Below are 13,844 nucleotides of genomic sequence, written 5' to 3' on the forward strand. Positions count from 1 at the left end.
TTAGCCTAGGACTTCCAGTACAGTTACAACATTGGTATCTACCTGACAGTGTGGAAATTTGCCCAGATATGTCCTGTACATAAAAAGCAGGACAAACCAACCCAGCCAATTACCAACTCATCTGTCTACTCTTGATCCTCAGTAAAGTGATGGAAGGTGTCATCAACAGTGCAGCACTTGTTCAGCAATAACCTGCTCAGTGATACCCAGTTTTGATTCCACCAGGGCCACTCAGTTTCGAACCTCATTATAGCCTTAATTCAAACATGGACAAAAAGAGAGCTTAATTCTAGAAGTGATACGAGTGTGACAGTCCTTGATATCAAAGCTGCATTTGACAGAATGTGGCATCAAGGAGCATAAGCAAAATTGGAATCAATGGGTATCGGGAGCAAGCCCTCCAGTGTTTGGAGTCATACCTGACACATAGGAAGATAGTCATGGTTGTTGGAGGTGAGTCTTCTCAGCTCCAGGACATCACTGCAGGCGTTCCTCAGAGTATTGTCTTCTTCGACGCAACCATCTGCAGCTGCTTCAATGATTCGCCCTCCGTCACAAGGTTAGAATTGGAGATTTCACTGATGTTTTCACAATATTCAGCACAATTTGTGACTCCTCAGATACTGAAGCAGTCTATGTTCAAATGCAACAAGTTCTGGACAATACTCAGGTTTAGCCTAATATTGGCAACTAATATTTGTGCCAAACCAATGCCAATCTATGACCATCACCAATAAGAGGCACTGCCCCTTGACATTCAATGGTATTACATCACCAAAATCCCCACTAATCAACATCCTGGAGGCTACCATTGACCAGAAACTAAATTGGACTCGCCACCCTGGCTACGAGCAGACCAGAGGGTAGGAATACTGTGGCAAATAACTCACCGCCTGTCCACTATCTACATGACACAAGTCAGGAATGTGATGGAATACTCTCCATTTATCTGGAGGAGTGCAGCTCCATTAACAATCAAGAAGCTTGATACCATCCAGGACAAAGCAGCCCATTTCATAGACAACACATCCACAAGCATTCACTCCCTCCACCACCGAAGCTCAGTAGCAGCAGTGTGTACAATCCATAAGATGCACTGCAGACAGCACCTTTCAAACCCCAACCACTTCCACCTGAAAAAACACGCAGCAGATACATGATAATACCACTACCTGCAAGTTTCCCATCAAGCCATTCATGTCCTAACTTGGAAATATGTCACCTTCCTTCACTGTCACTGGGACAGTATCCTCCCTATGATATGGTGGGTCAACGCACAGCAGGTGGCCTGCAGTGGTTCATGAAGGCAGCTCACCACTCACTACCTTCTCAAAGGCAATGAGGGATTGACAATTAATGCTGGTCAGCCAGCGATGCCTACATCCCACAAATGAATACAAATTTTTAACTCCAGAGTTTTGTAAACTGTGAGAGGTTGTGTAGATATTTTTAATTGACCTGTTCAATGACATCTGGTATAGATAGGACTTGAATCCGGACCTCCTTCTACAAAAGGTGCAGACAGTACTACTGCACTGCTTGGAAACCAGTGCCAGGGAGCGCTTTATTTCTTTTTATACAGGATCTGCTTTTATTTTTAAAAGAAAAAAAGGAGTAGGGTCTGCTTTATAGATATTTGCTATGCAGCCTTTTCAGAACCCAGGCCTCCTGTCTCAGAAATAGGGACGCTATCACTGCACAACAACCTCAAAGTATTTCTTTAACGTTGAGAGATTGGAAAATGTTGATGATCATAGAAACCTAAGTTCATGACTTACTGTTCATGTTCATAACTTACTCCAGGCCTGTCAGGGTTAGTGCAGGAAAACTATTTCCCTTGGTTGGAGGAATTGGAACCAGAGTCTCAGAATAAGAGATGGGCCACTTTGAATTGAGATGAGGTGGAATCCCTTCACCTTTCAGGGGAATTGTAATTCTTTGGAATTTTCTTTCCCAACAGGTGCGGAGGCTTAGTCTTGAGTAGATTTAAGATAGAAATAGACAATATTTTTAATGTCTGAAAGTCTAAGGAGTAGTGGGCAGTGCAGGAAAATTAGGTTGAGCCTGTACACCAGTCATGATCTAGTTGAGTGGTGAATCAGGCTCAAGAGGTCAAATATCCCATTTCTACTCCTATTGTCCTATAAGTATAATTACTCGCACAGTGTACAATTTTTTAAGAATGCCAAAACCATGTCCTGAGGGTTATATTACACAGACACTGACCTCAAATCTCAGCAAAACTCAACTATTTGATTACTGTCAAATGAACATAATTGCCTGGTAAATTGACTATCATTTATAACAGAAATACAGTTGTAAGTTTGCAGTACAAAGCTGTAGAAAAGCCAGACTGAATTAAAAGAATAGCATATGGGGCCTTTTAGTGTACAATGGTGTGTTTCAAGACAAGAGATAGGAATGTCAAGGAACAAAAAATGTTTTGATGAATGAAATAGCAACCTCAGAACACCTCTAGAAGTGAAGTACAAACACTAGTTCAGACTTTAAACACGATTTTAGCTATGACGATTTTAGACATAATGATTTTAGACCATGTCAGCGGCTCTGATTAGAAGTCAACACCTACAACAAAACTAACCATAACATGCCATAAGTTGGTAATAAACATGCTGTAAGGATGTTAAAAATGCAAAGTACATATGTTGTCATGAATGAGTGTACTCTTCTGTCACTGGTTCAAACCTATGTTGTACAGAACTGCCTACAAGATCTTTCAAAAGTACTTAATGGCTAATAGTATATGTATCAGTAAACATTTTCTTTAAAAACAAATACATCCTATTGCTTTATCTTCTTTCTTTTGATATTATTGGGATTTTAAGACAATAAATGCAAGTTTGCACATTCTTGCCACATCTGCATGGGTTTCTACCGAGTGCTCTGGTTTCCTCCCACAGTCCAAAGATGTGCAGATTTAGTGAATTGGCCATGCTAAATTATCTATGGTGTACAGGAATGCGTGGGTTAGGTAGATTAGCCATAGTAAATGCAGAGATAGAGTAGGGTTTGGGGTTTGGATGGGATGCTCGAAGGGTTGGTGTAGACCTGATGGGCTGAATGTCCTCTTTCTGCACTGCAGAGATTATATAATTGAAGTCTTGCTCCAAATAACCTTACACAATTATTCCATCAGGAGATAGATTCTACAACTTAAACATTGTTATGTATAAAAAATTTGTAAAAGTTGCTCTTTACATCTTCTGTCGATAATGATTTTCGCGTGCACGTTCTCAGCATAAGGTCAGCACTGAGTTTATTTGGGAGGCTGTAAATTAAGGTTGGTTACTGATGATGGATTCCAATGAATTACCAAAGGTATTTCTGAATTTCAGATCATGTAAACTTTTCTGTAGGCATAGTTAATGAAAAAGAATAGAAAAGCTGAGTGCGAGTTTCAGGCCGTTTACAAGATTTGTATTCTCTTCTTTTTCCTCAATAAAGTAAATGTGGTTATAACGCTCATTGGAAGAATGACCTCCTTCTGCACTGTAACACTGCTGTGATTAACCCATGAGGCTCTTCTCTGTATGACATTTTCCTGCATAGAGCATCATAACTTAATCATCAGCTTTCTCCACAGAAACCTTGTGTTCTGCTCTGCATAATCCAAAGCCTGTGTTTTGTAAAATTCAATTCATACCACAGTGAACCCCTATAAAATTCCAAATTAGTTATCACAGCAACAATGAGTTCCAGCCATTGAAAAATGTCCAAAGAGAAAGGATAATAAGATAAGTGAAAGAGTGTCTGTGGAAAGACTGCCATGTATCTTAGCACTTGCATATTTTAGAGAAACATTCAAGGACTTAAGTATGTAAACATTAGAGGTCAACAATGTAAATGTGCTTTATCAAGTTATTTTCTGCCAGAATAAAATAGAAATCAGATTAAACAGATTTGTAGTGATTCTATAAATTAGTCCATAAGTGTACAAGTTGGTGTATATATAGTGTTGCTACAGTCAAATGCATATTTTTCCATGCCCTATGTAATGCACCACATACATGGAAGTTAGGCATGATTGAAGTGATCATCAATACTACATAACTGCACAACTAGGAAGAAATGACAATTTTTCCTACCCTTGAGTGATGTGGGCAATGAAGAGAAATTTTGGAAAAAAAAGATTTTTAACTTTGAGCAAGAGAATGTCCGACTTACCCCTTGAGCTTTCAATGGCTAGGTGATGTCAAGGACCTTATTACCATACATTTGCAATCATTACTAATTCATCTGGGCACATGGGAAGAACTAGGTATCAATTCTCAGTTTAAATGATCACCGGGTGGATGAAGCTTGTCACTGTCCTCATTAAAAAGTGAATACACTCACTTATTTTGTCCTATATTTTTCAAAAAAGAAAAGGTTGTGACAGAGGTGTAGAGTAGTCTGCTCCTAAGTCAATAAAGTGAACAGCTCAAAGCCTTGGTTTTGTTTTAAAGTTGGAACAACAGAAGCAGCATGAATGGGTAGGGGTTAAGCTCCCTCAGAATCATGATTTTTTAAAAACATTTAGCCTTCAGTAGCAGTTACTGGGGTCTTGAAGCTGGATGTGGAAAGTTTTATTTTTCTCTCTGTTACAGCGAAAAGCTGGGGTTTTCTTTCTGCTCCTAGAATTGCAGGGAGACAATCTATTTTACTGAACTTGCCTTTGCCAAGAGAATGTTTAAGGGATGTTACTATAGTGGAACAGTTAACTAGTAGGAGTTAATACATATATTATTTTGTTAAGCCAATTATTTTCCTTCTGTTTAGTCTGCATTTTATTTATACCATATTCATAAAGTGTGTTTTGTGTCACACCTGGCAGTTTGACCAATTGAATTGCATCCAGCACACAATGCCTTACACTTATCTTTAATTTAAGAAACAAAGTTAGTGTCTAGCCTATCTTCTTAATACAGTTTGAGGATTTGGTCTGGTCCATAACAGTAGAGCATTCAACACCATCACCTATACAGCTGTTGGGTTACAAAGCAAACAAAAATAACTCTCAAGTAATTTAAAAAAATTCCTCAAAGATTCACCACCTTTCCACATTGTCTAATTCTGCCCACTTCAATCCCTTCAGTAAGGGAAGGCTCATCTGTAATTTTGTAACCTCTGTCATCAATCTGCTTTATGGAGTCAGGCACACAATTAATTTGCTAAGGACCCAATCGAGGTCATATTTACAACATGGTATTTCATAGCCAGAGCAAAGAACACCCCACACACCAACACTGCCACATATAAATGCCAACTGACTAATGTGTTTGGCAAGTTAGCTTGCCTTATGAGCTGAGGTTGAGGTTTTTGGTCTGATTGGGGTGTGAGGGTATAGAAGCTGGACAGTTTGTTACAGGGAGCCTAGCAGCCCCCCACCCCCCACCAAAACCACACACACACACCTCTGCTCTGTAGAAGTGATCAAAAGCTCCCTGGCACAGGCTATGATCATTTCAGATTAAAAACTATTGTGGTCCTACCCAGTCATTAGGACTCACTTTTATATTAAGTGGGTGCATCAATGAGGACAGCCAGGTGATTGAAGCAGCAAGTTCCATTTTTCCATTTTGCATGAAACTTACCACCAGTTGCCTTTATTCAGTTTGGGGTTGAGGGCAAGCCCTCACACCTTTATTTTCATTTGCTCAATTATACTTAGTCAACTCCTTCAAGGCATGTGGACAAGTCTGTGCTTAACCAAATATGCAAGATTTGTTCAAGAATGAAGCCTGATGCACTGAATGACATGCTTAATGTTCTTTTGAAATTTGGGATTTGATACATACTGTGGCAGCATAAATAGACTGAAAATATAATCCAAAATAAGATGGACAATGTTCAGCACACTTAGAAAGAATTATTGATAATTTTAAAAAGATCATTATATTATTCCTTTCAGATCTATTTGTTAGCAGTTAATTTGTTAGTTCATTGCCAAAACAACAGTTCCCAACTAACTTCAAGCCCTATTTTCTAATTCAGACAACAGATCATATGGCAGATGATTTGATACAGCCTACTATTTTCCTTTGAAACAATTAGTTGAATTATAGAATTATAATGAGGACAGTGATGATTTTCAGGCTTCTGCCAATACTCTTCCATATCATGTATCTATGGAGGAATAAGAGATCCTTCAATCACCACGTCAAGCTTAGTTTGAGCGTCAATGTGTGACTAAGTCATGTCATAGCCTCTTGCCATAATAGTCCCTAATTTAACATGCAGAACTATTAACTGCATAGCTATCTTGAATTCTAATTTGAAATGGTCAAATTAGGAAATACACAAAAGCCAACATCCAAACATATTTGAAAGAAAAGCATTGTATATATCAAATATTTGGTGTGCTCCCTCAGAATTATCTTGATAAAAAACAATTAAAAATAAACAAAAAGCACAGCTCTGAAATGAAGAATGAACAATACAGCAATGTTTACCAGCAGTTGTATTCTAATAGTTTGCATGAATTAGATTTTTGCTGGTAGCAGAACACAAAGACACTTCTTTCAGCCTCAGACCCCTCATAACCTTACTTCCTGCTAACATCAGTTCAATCTCGAGGTTAACGTGTCGATGTTTTATTTAGACTTTCTTCGATACAAACAAAAGGAGATGGAGATACAAATTTGGATTTAGTTTTTGAAAATAATATAAATGAAGTTATATATCAAACTAAAATTAATTCAGGCTAAAGTACTCAATTATTAAGATTAACTGGACACCATCTTGTTAACTGGAAAGCATTGTCAAGTTAAAAACATAGTAGTGCTCCATGATTTCTGTGTAACTGGGTTATTCAATGTCTTAAAATGTACAGAAACAAACAGCTACTTAAATATAAGATAATAATTGGTCTTTAAATGAAATTTCAGTCCTGATACCACACAAGTGATGGCTTCTATTTTGGCTACAGGGCAACTTAGAACACAACACAATATGTACTTCCAAATCATTTGATTTTCTAATTTACTTTAAAAAGATCAATAAAGTCACTATGTTGATTTTAAATATAACTATAAATTAACACTGTACAATTGATGGGGTTAAGTAGATTTCAACTTTCACTCTTGAAAAATAGATTTTCAAAAGTATATATCTTGAATTAATAGTATTGCAACAAGCATTTTTGCAGCTGTTTTAAGTTTAGCAGCATATTTTGGTTCTATAATTTGCATAAGGAATTTTGTGCCCCATTCTTATCAATAATTCTCAGGTAAATTACATATTATCTTTCAGTATGTGTACTTTTCCTTCAAGAGGATCTTCCTGTAGTCTGAATTGACATCAGAGCTGGCCACAGTTCAGTGAGAATAAACTCGCAAGTTGCATTTCAATGTTTTATAAAATTTGAATGAGAGAGAACCTTGGTTAGGGTCTGCAGGATTGTGAAGTTTTCACTGATTTACTACAGATTTTGGGTTCAAAACCAAATTTTCAGTCACAATATCTACACATTGTTTGGAAGTGCAAGTACAAGAAGCAGGAAATTTCCTCTGCAAATATATAGCAGATGGTAAGAACATTAAATTACAGAGGTGTGTGTGATTCCTCAGTTTGAGCATCTGTAGCTAGACATATAAACAGACTGCTAAAGAAACTAGTTATACAAAATAAATTCATAATTTATCCAAAATATCATCCACAATGTCACCAATGCACCTTAAAAATTTCTGTGCAAGTTGAAAACAGACATTTATAAAAAAAAGTTTTTTTTACTGCAGACAGCAAAAGTAAAAATCACCAAGCCTTAAGATAAGCCAAGAACAAGAAGCAGCAATGATTTATCTGAATGCTGCTGCCTTACCTAAATGATTTCAGCTTGCAGATGGAATGCAGACTTCTCTGGCTGCACATTCAAGCAGAGTATTAGCATCATGTGTGGTTAAGTGCAACCCCCAGTTAGCCGATCGGAAGCACAGGCTCTCCCTCTTAAAGGAGTGCATCTCTCAAGCAACTGGACTCCAATTATCATTGAAAGATCTGTATGGAAGGGCAGGCACGGCAACAGGCCTTAGGGGCCTTCAGGTGTTCTAGTGCTGCATTGGAGACACGAGTAATTTAGCCAGAAAGAAGAAAGATGTATCTTTCCTGAATGGGTTAGAAACACTCAACATGTATAATGAAAAGGGAGATAGCCACAGAGGTCAATTCCTGGAATTCGGCTGCAATATGGGAAGATGTTCAATATAGGAACATAAGAAACGGAAGCAGGAATAGGTATCTGGCCTATCCAGCCTGCTCCGCCATTCAATAAGATCATGGCTGATCTTTTCATGGACAACCCTTTGGGTGAAGGAGGTCATCCTTAACTCAGTCCTAAATCTGCCCCCCTTATCCTGGGGCTGTGCACCAGAGTTCTAGTTTCACCTGCAAATGGAAACAACTTCCCTGTTCCTATCTTATTTACTCCCTTTATACATTTCTATAAAATACACCCTCTTTCTTCCAAATTCTAATGAATATAGTATCAGTCTACCCAATCCTCATAAGGCAAACTTCTTAATTTTGGAATCAACCTAGTGAACCTCCTCTGCACCCAAACCAGTGCCAGTACATCCTTTCTCAAGTAAGGAGATGAAATCTGTACACAGTACTTCAGGTGTGACCTCACCACATCCTATACTTCACAAGGCCCTCAAGATAAGTGAATATGTCTGCCGAGGACATCTCCTACATACTGCTCCCCATCTCCTGCTGCTCAACGCACCACACATTCATTACTCACCCATAATTCAAGCCCAACACTCAGATGCTCCATATTACTTTCACAAATGTACTAATGCTGGCAGCTTCACACCCACCTCTCACAGCTTCCACAACATTTATGTTATCTACCTATAACTGGTAGATCAGCCAAAAATAATGAAAACACACTCACCAGCTCACTGACATCCCTTTCTCTCTCTTGCAGGACAAGGTGGGCTATTAGCAAAGGGTGCAGAAAACCTGAGGGTTAGGCATGCTTGCATTAATTGAGCCCTCTGGAGGAGATGGTGCTTTGTAGAGGGACTGAGGTTGTTGGATCTGACATCACCAGAGGTTTCAGGGAGACAGTGGATTTGAAATGACATACCCCAATTGCATGCATTTTCGGTACACGGACATGTAATGTTGGCCAGGGTGGCTAGCCAAACACCTACCCACCTGCTCTCAAGTTCTCTATCCAAATTCAGAATGGGTGGACAGGAGTCAAAATTAGCAGCCCACCCGCAATCCAGAAAAAATATTTAGGATCAACTGAGCTAATTGAGAACTCAACTTGCACTGATAAAGCACGAGCCATACCAAATACAGTTGGTACAGTGGGCAGTCCATGTTTGTTTTTACAAAAAGTATAAAATGGTGTTGGGGGGCGGGGGGGGGGGGGTGGGTGGTTAGGGAAACCTCCCGACACCCCCTGCATCACATCCACAAGCATCTACTTCGTGCACACTGTTGCTACTATCTACAAACATGTTTTACAGAAATTCGACCAAAGATTCTTACACAATGCCTTCCAACCCCACAACCATTTCCATCGAGAAAGACAGTAGCAGCAGATACAGGGGAAAACTATCAGCTGCACATTCTCCTCCAAGCTACTCACTATCCTGACTTTACCTTGTCACTGGGTCAAAATATGGAATTCCCTCCTTAAGGGCATTGTGCATTTACCTACTGCACATGGACTGCAGCAGTTCAAGAAAACAGCTCACCACCACCTTCAATGGCAACTAGGTATGGGCAATGATTGCTGGCCCCACCAGAACACTCACGTCCCATGAGTAAATAAAAGGATAACCTGACATCAGGATTCACGCTCTCTCCTTCAAGAGCCTGCCTGCAGTATTGAGTTTATACACTGCCAGCACATCAGGAGCTGCCAGCCAATCAGATTTCTTATTCATGCTTGGGATGTGAGCTTCACTGGTTGGGCCAGCTTTATTTCCCATTTCTAAATACCCTTGAGATGGTGGTATTTTCCTTTTTAACACAAATTGCTACAGTGTGGAAACAGGCCCTTCAGCCCAACAAGTCTACACTGACACTCTGAAGAGAAACCCACCCAGACTTATTCCTCTAGTACTCTACATTTACCCCGGACTAATGCACCTAACCTACACATCCCTGAACACTATGGGCAATTTAGCATGGTCAATTCATCTGATCTGCACAGCTTTGGATCGTGGGAGGAAACCGGAGCACCCGGAGGAAACTCACACAGACACAGGAGAGAACGTGCAAACTCCACACAGACGGTTGCCCGAGGCGGGAATCGAACCTGGGACCCTGGCACTGTGAGGCAACAGTGCTAGCCACTGAGGTAACAGTGCTACCTCACCACTGTGAGCTGCTTTCTCGAACAGCTGCAGACCCTTTAAGGTAGGTATACCCAAAATGCTGCTGGAAAGTTTGTTTCAGGATTATGACTCAGCAGCACTGAAGGAATGGCAATATATTTCCAAGATAGGATGCTGAGGTTTGGAGGGAAACTTCTAGATGGTGGTATTTGACTGGCAGATCCTGATGGCATGACACCTTTTCAATGAATGAAGCAGCGAAATCGACGTTTCGGGCAAAAGCCCTTCATCAAGGCCTTTTGCCCGAAACGTCGATTTCGCTGCTCCTTGGATGCTGCCTGAACTGCTGTGCTCTTCCAGCACCACTAATCCAGTATTTGGTTTTCAGCATCTGCAGTTATTGTTTTTACCTTTTCAATGAAGTCTGTCTTCCTGCAATGAGGTAATTTAGCCCACTGGCAATGTTCTTTGACTGCCAGGTAGGCTTCTTTTGGGTTATGCTCCTACTCAAATCCCATTTCCCCATCATTCTGCTATTTGATATGAAACGCAAGTTGCAAATAGTGTGCCCCCCACTGTTCTTCACCCAATCCTTCCTTTCTGCTTGTCTGCTATCAAATATCTAAGAGCTACTGCCTTAGGTTGAAGCTATACTAGCTCTCTAATAAAGGAGAACCACCCATTGATCTGATAGCGCAGCCACTACCACAGATACTAAACTGTGAAAACTTTCAAGTTGAGCTCAGCATCACTTTCTGCACATTGCTTCTCCTCTCTATTGTCTGTGTGCCACTTCCAAGTATTGCTGCAGCCCAGGAGACAGATACATTATGCCTCACAGCGTCCAACAGCACTATAACACTTGTCTCAAAAGGACTGCAACTATTGCCAGTGTTAATGAAGCAAAGTTTCTCCCCAGTAGGTTAATCAACCACTCCGACATCTTTGTCAATAACAAAGCTTGCTTGAAAATCCGAATGTTAATAAAATTCCTTCAACAAATGAACAATAATTTCACTAACTCTGCATCCCAAAAGCAAGTCAAAAGCACCTCTCCAAATGGACAGTTAACTTTTTAATGTTACTTATGGGGAGACCAGCATGCAGCTGAGTACATGTTCATAGCGCGTGTTTAAAAGATATTAAGTGACTTGGACTACTGTAGATGATACGGTTCGTTCATTCATTCATCAAATCCACATTAGCAGTTGTTTAACATCATAATCTGCTCATTTTGAAAGCTTGGAGCATCCACATATCACACTAGTACCTAGCCAGTCATAGCCAATCTGAGGTTTATGCTGTTAGTGGCCACAACTGTCTCAATAAATGTTTTTCAAATTCAGTTTTTCTGTAACATTAGCATGATTTTATTTGACTCAATTTCATGACTTTCGTATTTAGATAATACAAACTCATTTGTTTAAAAAAAATGCTTCACGTGCTATGAACTGGCTGTAATTTACACAAACAACAATAACAGTATTCGGTTAATCTAGTATTCTATCAGTCTAACCATTTGTTGCAGAAATCCTCCACATTTGAACACTTCCAATGATTTTGTTTCTATACACTATTGAACAGATTATTCTTGTTATTCTTAGATACAGGTGTCCCTTTCTAATGGATAAATGTGCTTTTCACGTACTACATTCACATTCATTAATTTAACTTTTGTTGAATTAGAAAATGACAATATTTTGATCCAGGTTTTGTGGTTGCTTTCTTCAACCTTAAGTATCTCACTTTATTATGCAAGTGCCTAATTCCATTTTAAAGGGATAACTTCCACATTAAATGAAGATTTTTGGCAGAGAATGTCATACGCTAACTATTCGGGGTAAAAACATTTTTTTTCTGGTGTCCCATTTTATGTTTGATTTTGCAGTTGTGTTCCCCCTTGTCTTACCAATCAATGGAAGTAATGTCACCATTAAATTTATTGTAACTCTTTCTATCTTGAAGTTTATCAAATCATGCCTTCTCAGTTTTAAACAAAGATCCTAACTTCTCAAATCTCTCTTTATATATGAAACTTGTGAATGTACACCTCACAGTTTTATAAGTTTCTAAGATGAAATGCTCATTACTGCACACAAGATGTCAAATGCAGCCTCAATATTCAGAGTTTAAACTTTGGCAGTGATGAGTCTATCACTTTCAAGTCCGTTTTAAGTTCTCCCTAAATTCAATTCCATTTAGCATATGTTTATGATGTACACATTTTGACCGAAATGCAAAACTGTTCATTGCACATTATAAATTTTATTTGCCATTAATTTGCCCAAATGTGTAGCCAGCAGAAATCAGATAAACCTTTTGTTTTACCTGTAATCTCTACTGTTCCTCCTATTAGGAAATGTTACATGCTTATATTTAATTCTGATATGAGTGTTTACTATAGGAATAGTGGAGATCCAAGAATCTTTCCTCTAAGACACTAAACTCATTATTGCATCAACATGGAGCTCTTAGATGTACAATTGCTTATTTTTGTAATAAACTTGTTACCTGGTCTATCCTGGTTTTTCTAAACTTTGGTTTAATTCAATGACAGGGCGGTGCAACATCAAGGGCCGAAGGGCCTGTACTGCGCTGTTATGTTCTATGTTCTATGACATTAACAGAATTATGCAGGATTTATAATGGAGAATTACTCATAAATAGATAGTGGAACATCCCTAAAAGGTTTACATTTTTGATGACAGAATCAGCTGCACCCAAAGCTAGTTGATTTTATTACTATGGTATTGCTATACCTCTGCACTAAATTAGAAAGTTATTCTTCCTACAATTTTTCCCATTATTGATATTAACCTAAACGGGGTTTGTAGCTGGTTCTCATTGCATTCCCTGTCTTGTCAATATCAATACATAGTGTTCTTGACTATTTGAGTGTGAAATGTGAAGTTGGTATTGATTGTTGAGTCCAACAGCTTTACCCTATCTTGGGGAGCCATTCTTGTACATGTCAACTGCCAAAGCATATTCTCCATTCTCTGCCTCACCTTTCACAATCATTGAACCATATGAGAAGACTTTAACCTGCTGCAAATACAAATATGTTAAAACTTTGTTCCAGTAGAAACAATTAGAACAGCTTTCCTTTTAAGTTACTATCCATTAAATTATGTGGCAGTGTTTCACAGAATTCCCACATTACATTCTACTTACCTCCCAGTAGACTTGCACCTGAATGGAAGACACTGGCATTTAACTCCAGTTTGATTCCAGATCAAAGAGATTAAAAGATTAACTGCTTTTGATATGGAGTTATGAACATAAATGTTTGCCTTTATAAGAAATGAGGTATTTGACAAGATTAAAATCTATTGAATGGCATTCGTTTTAAAGCAAAACATGGTGAAACTTATTACAATCTCTAGTTTCAGGCATGCTTCCAGAGATTAACCCATGACAAATACCAGATGAGTTGTTATTGTGGTAGTAAGGGTAAAGGATGGTGGGGAGTGCAGAAGACAGGACTCAGCACTTATTTGCCATAGGCACTAAATTTCTGAAAAATCGTGCCAGATTATCCACGTCACT

At 38.9% G+C, this 13,844-nt stretch overlaps 1 protein-coding gene and 1 long non-coding RNA gene across 3 annotated transcripts in view; one reads left to right on the plus strand and one right to left on the minus strand.

Moving 5' to 3' along the window:
* The window catches only part of LOC140482302 (uncharacterized), a 107,885-nt gene that overhangs the window by 72,974 nt on the left and 21,067 nt on the right, over positions 1–13,844 (plus strand). The window lies entirely within an intron of this gene.
* Positions 1–13,844, minus strand: part of itgb5 (integrin, beta 5) — a 144,482-nt gene that overhangs the window by 67,247 nt on the left and 63,391 nt on the right. The gene's annotated exons all lie outside the window — the stretch shown is intronic.

This window comes from Chiloscyllium punctatum, chromosome 10 (genome assembly GCF_047496795.1).
Source record: "Chiloscyllium punctatum isolate Juve2018m chromosome 10, sChiPun1.3, whole genome shotgun sequence".
Classification (NCBI taxonomy): domain Eukaryota; kingdom Metazoa; phylum Chordata; class Chondrichthyes; order Orectolobiformes; family Hemiscylliidae; genus Chiloscyllium; species Chiloscyllium punctatum.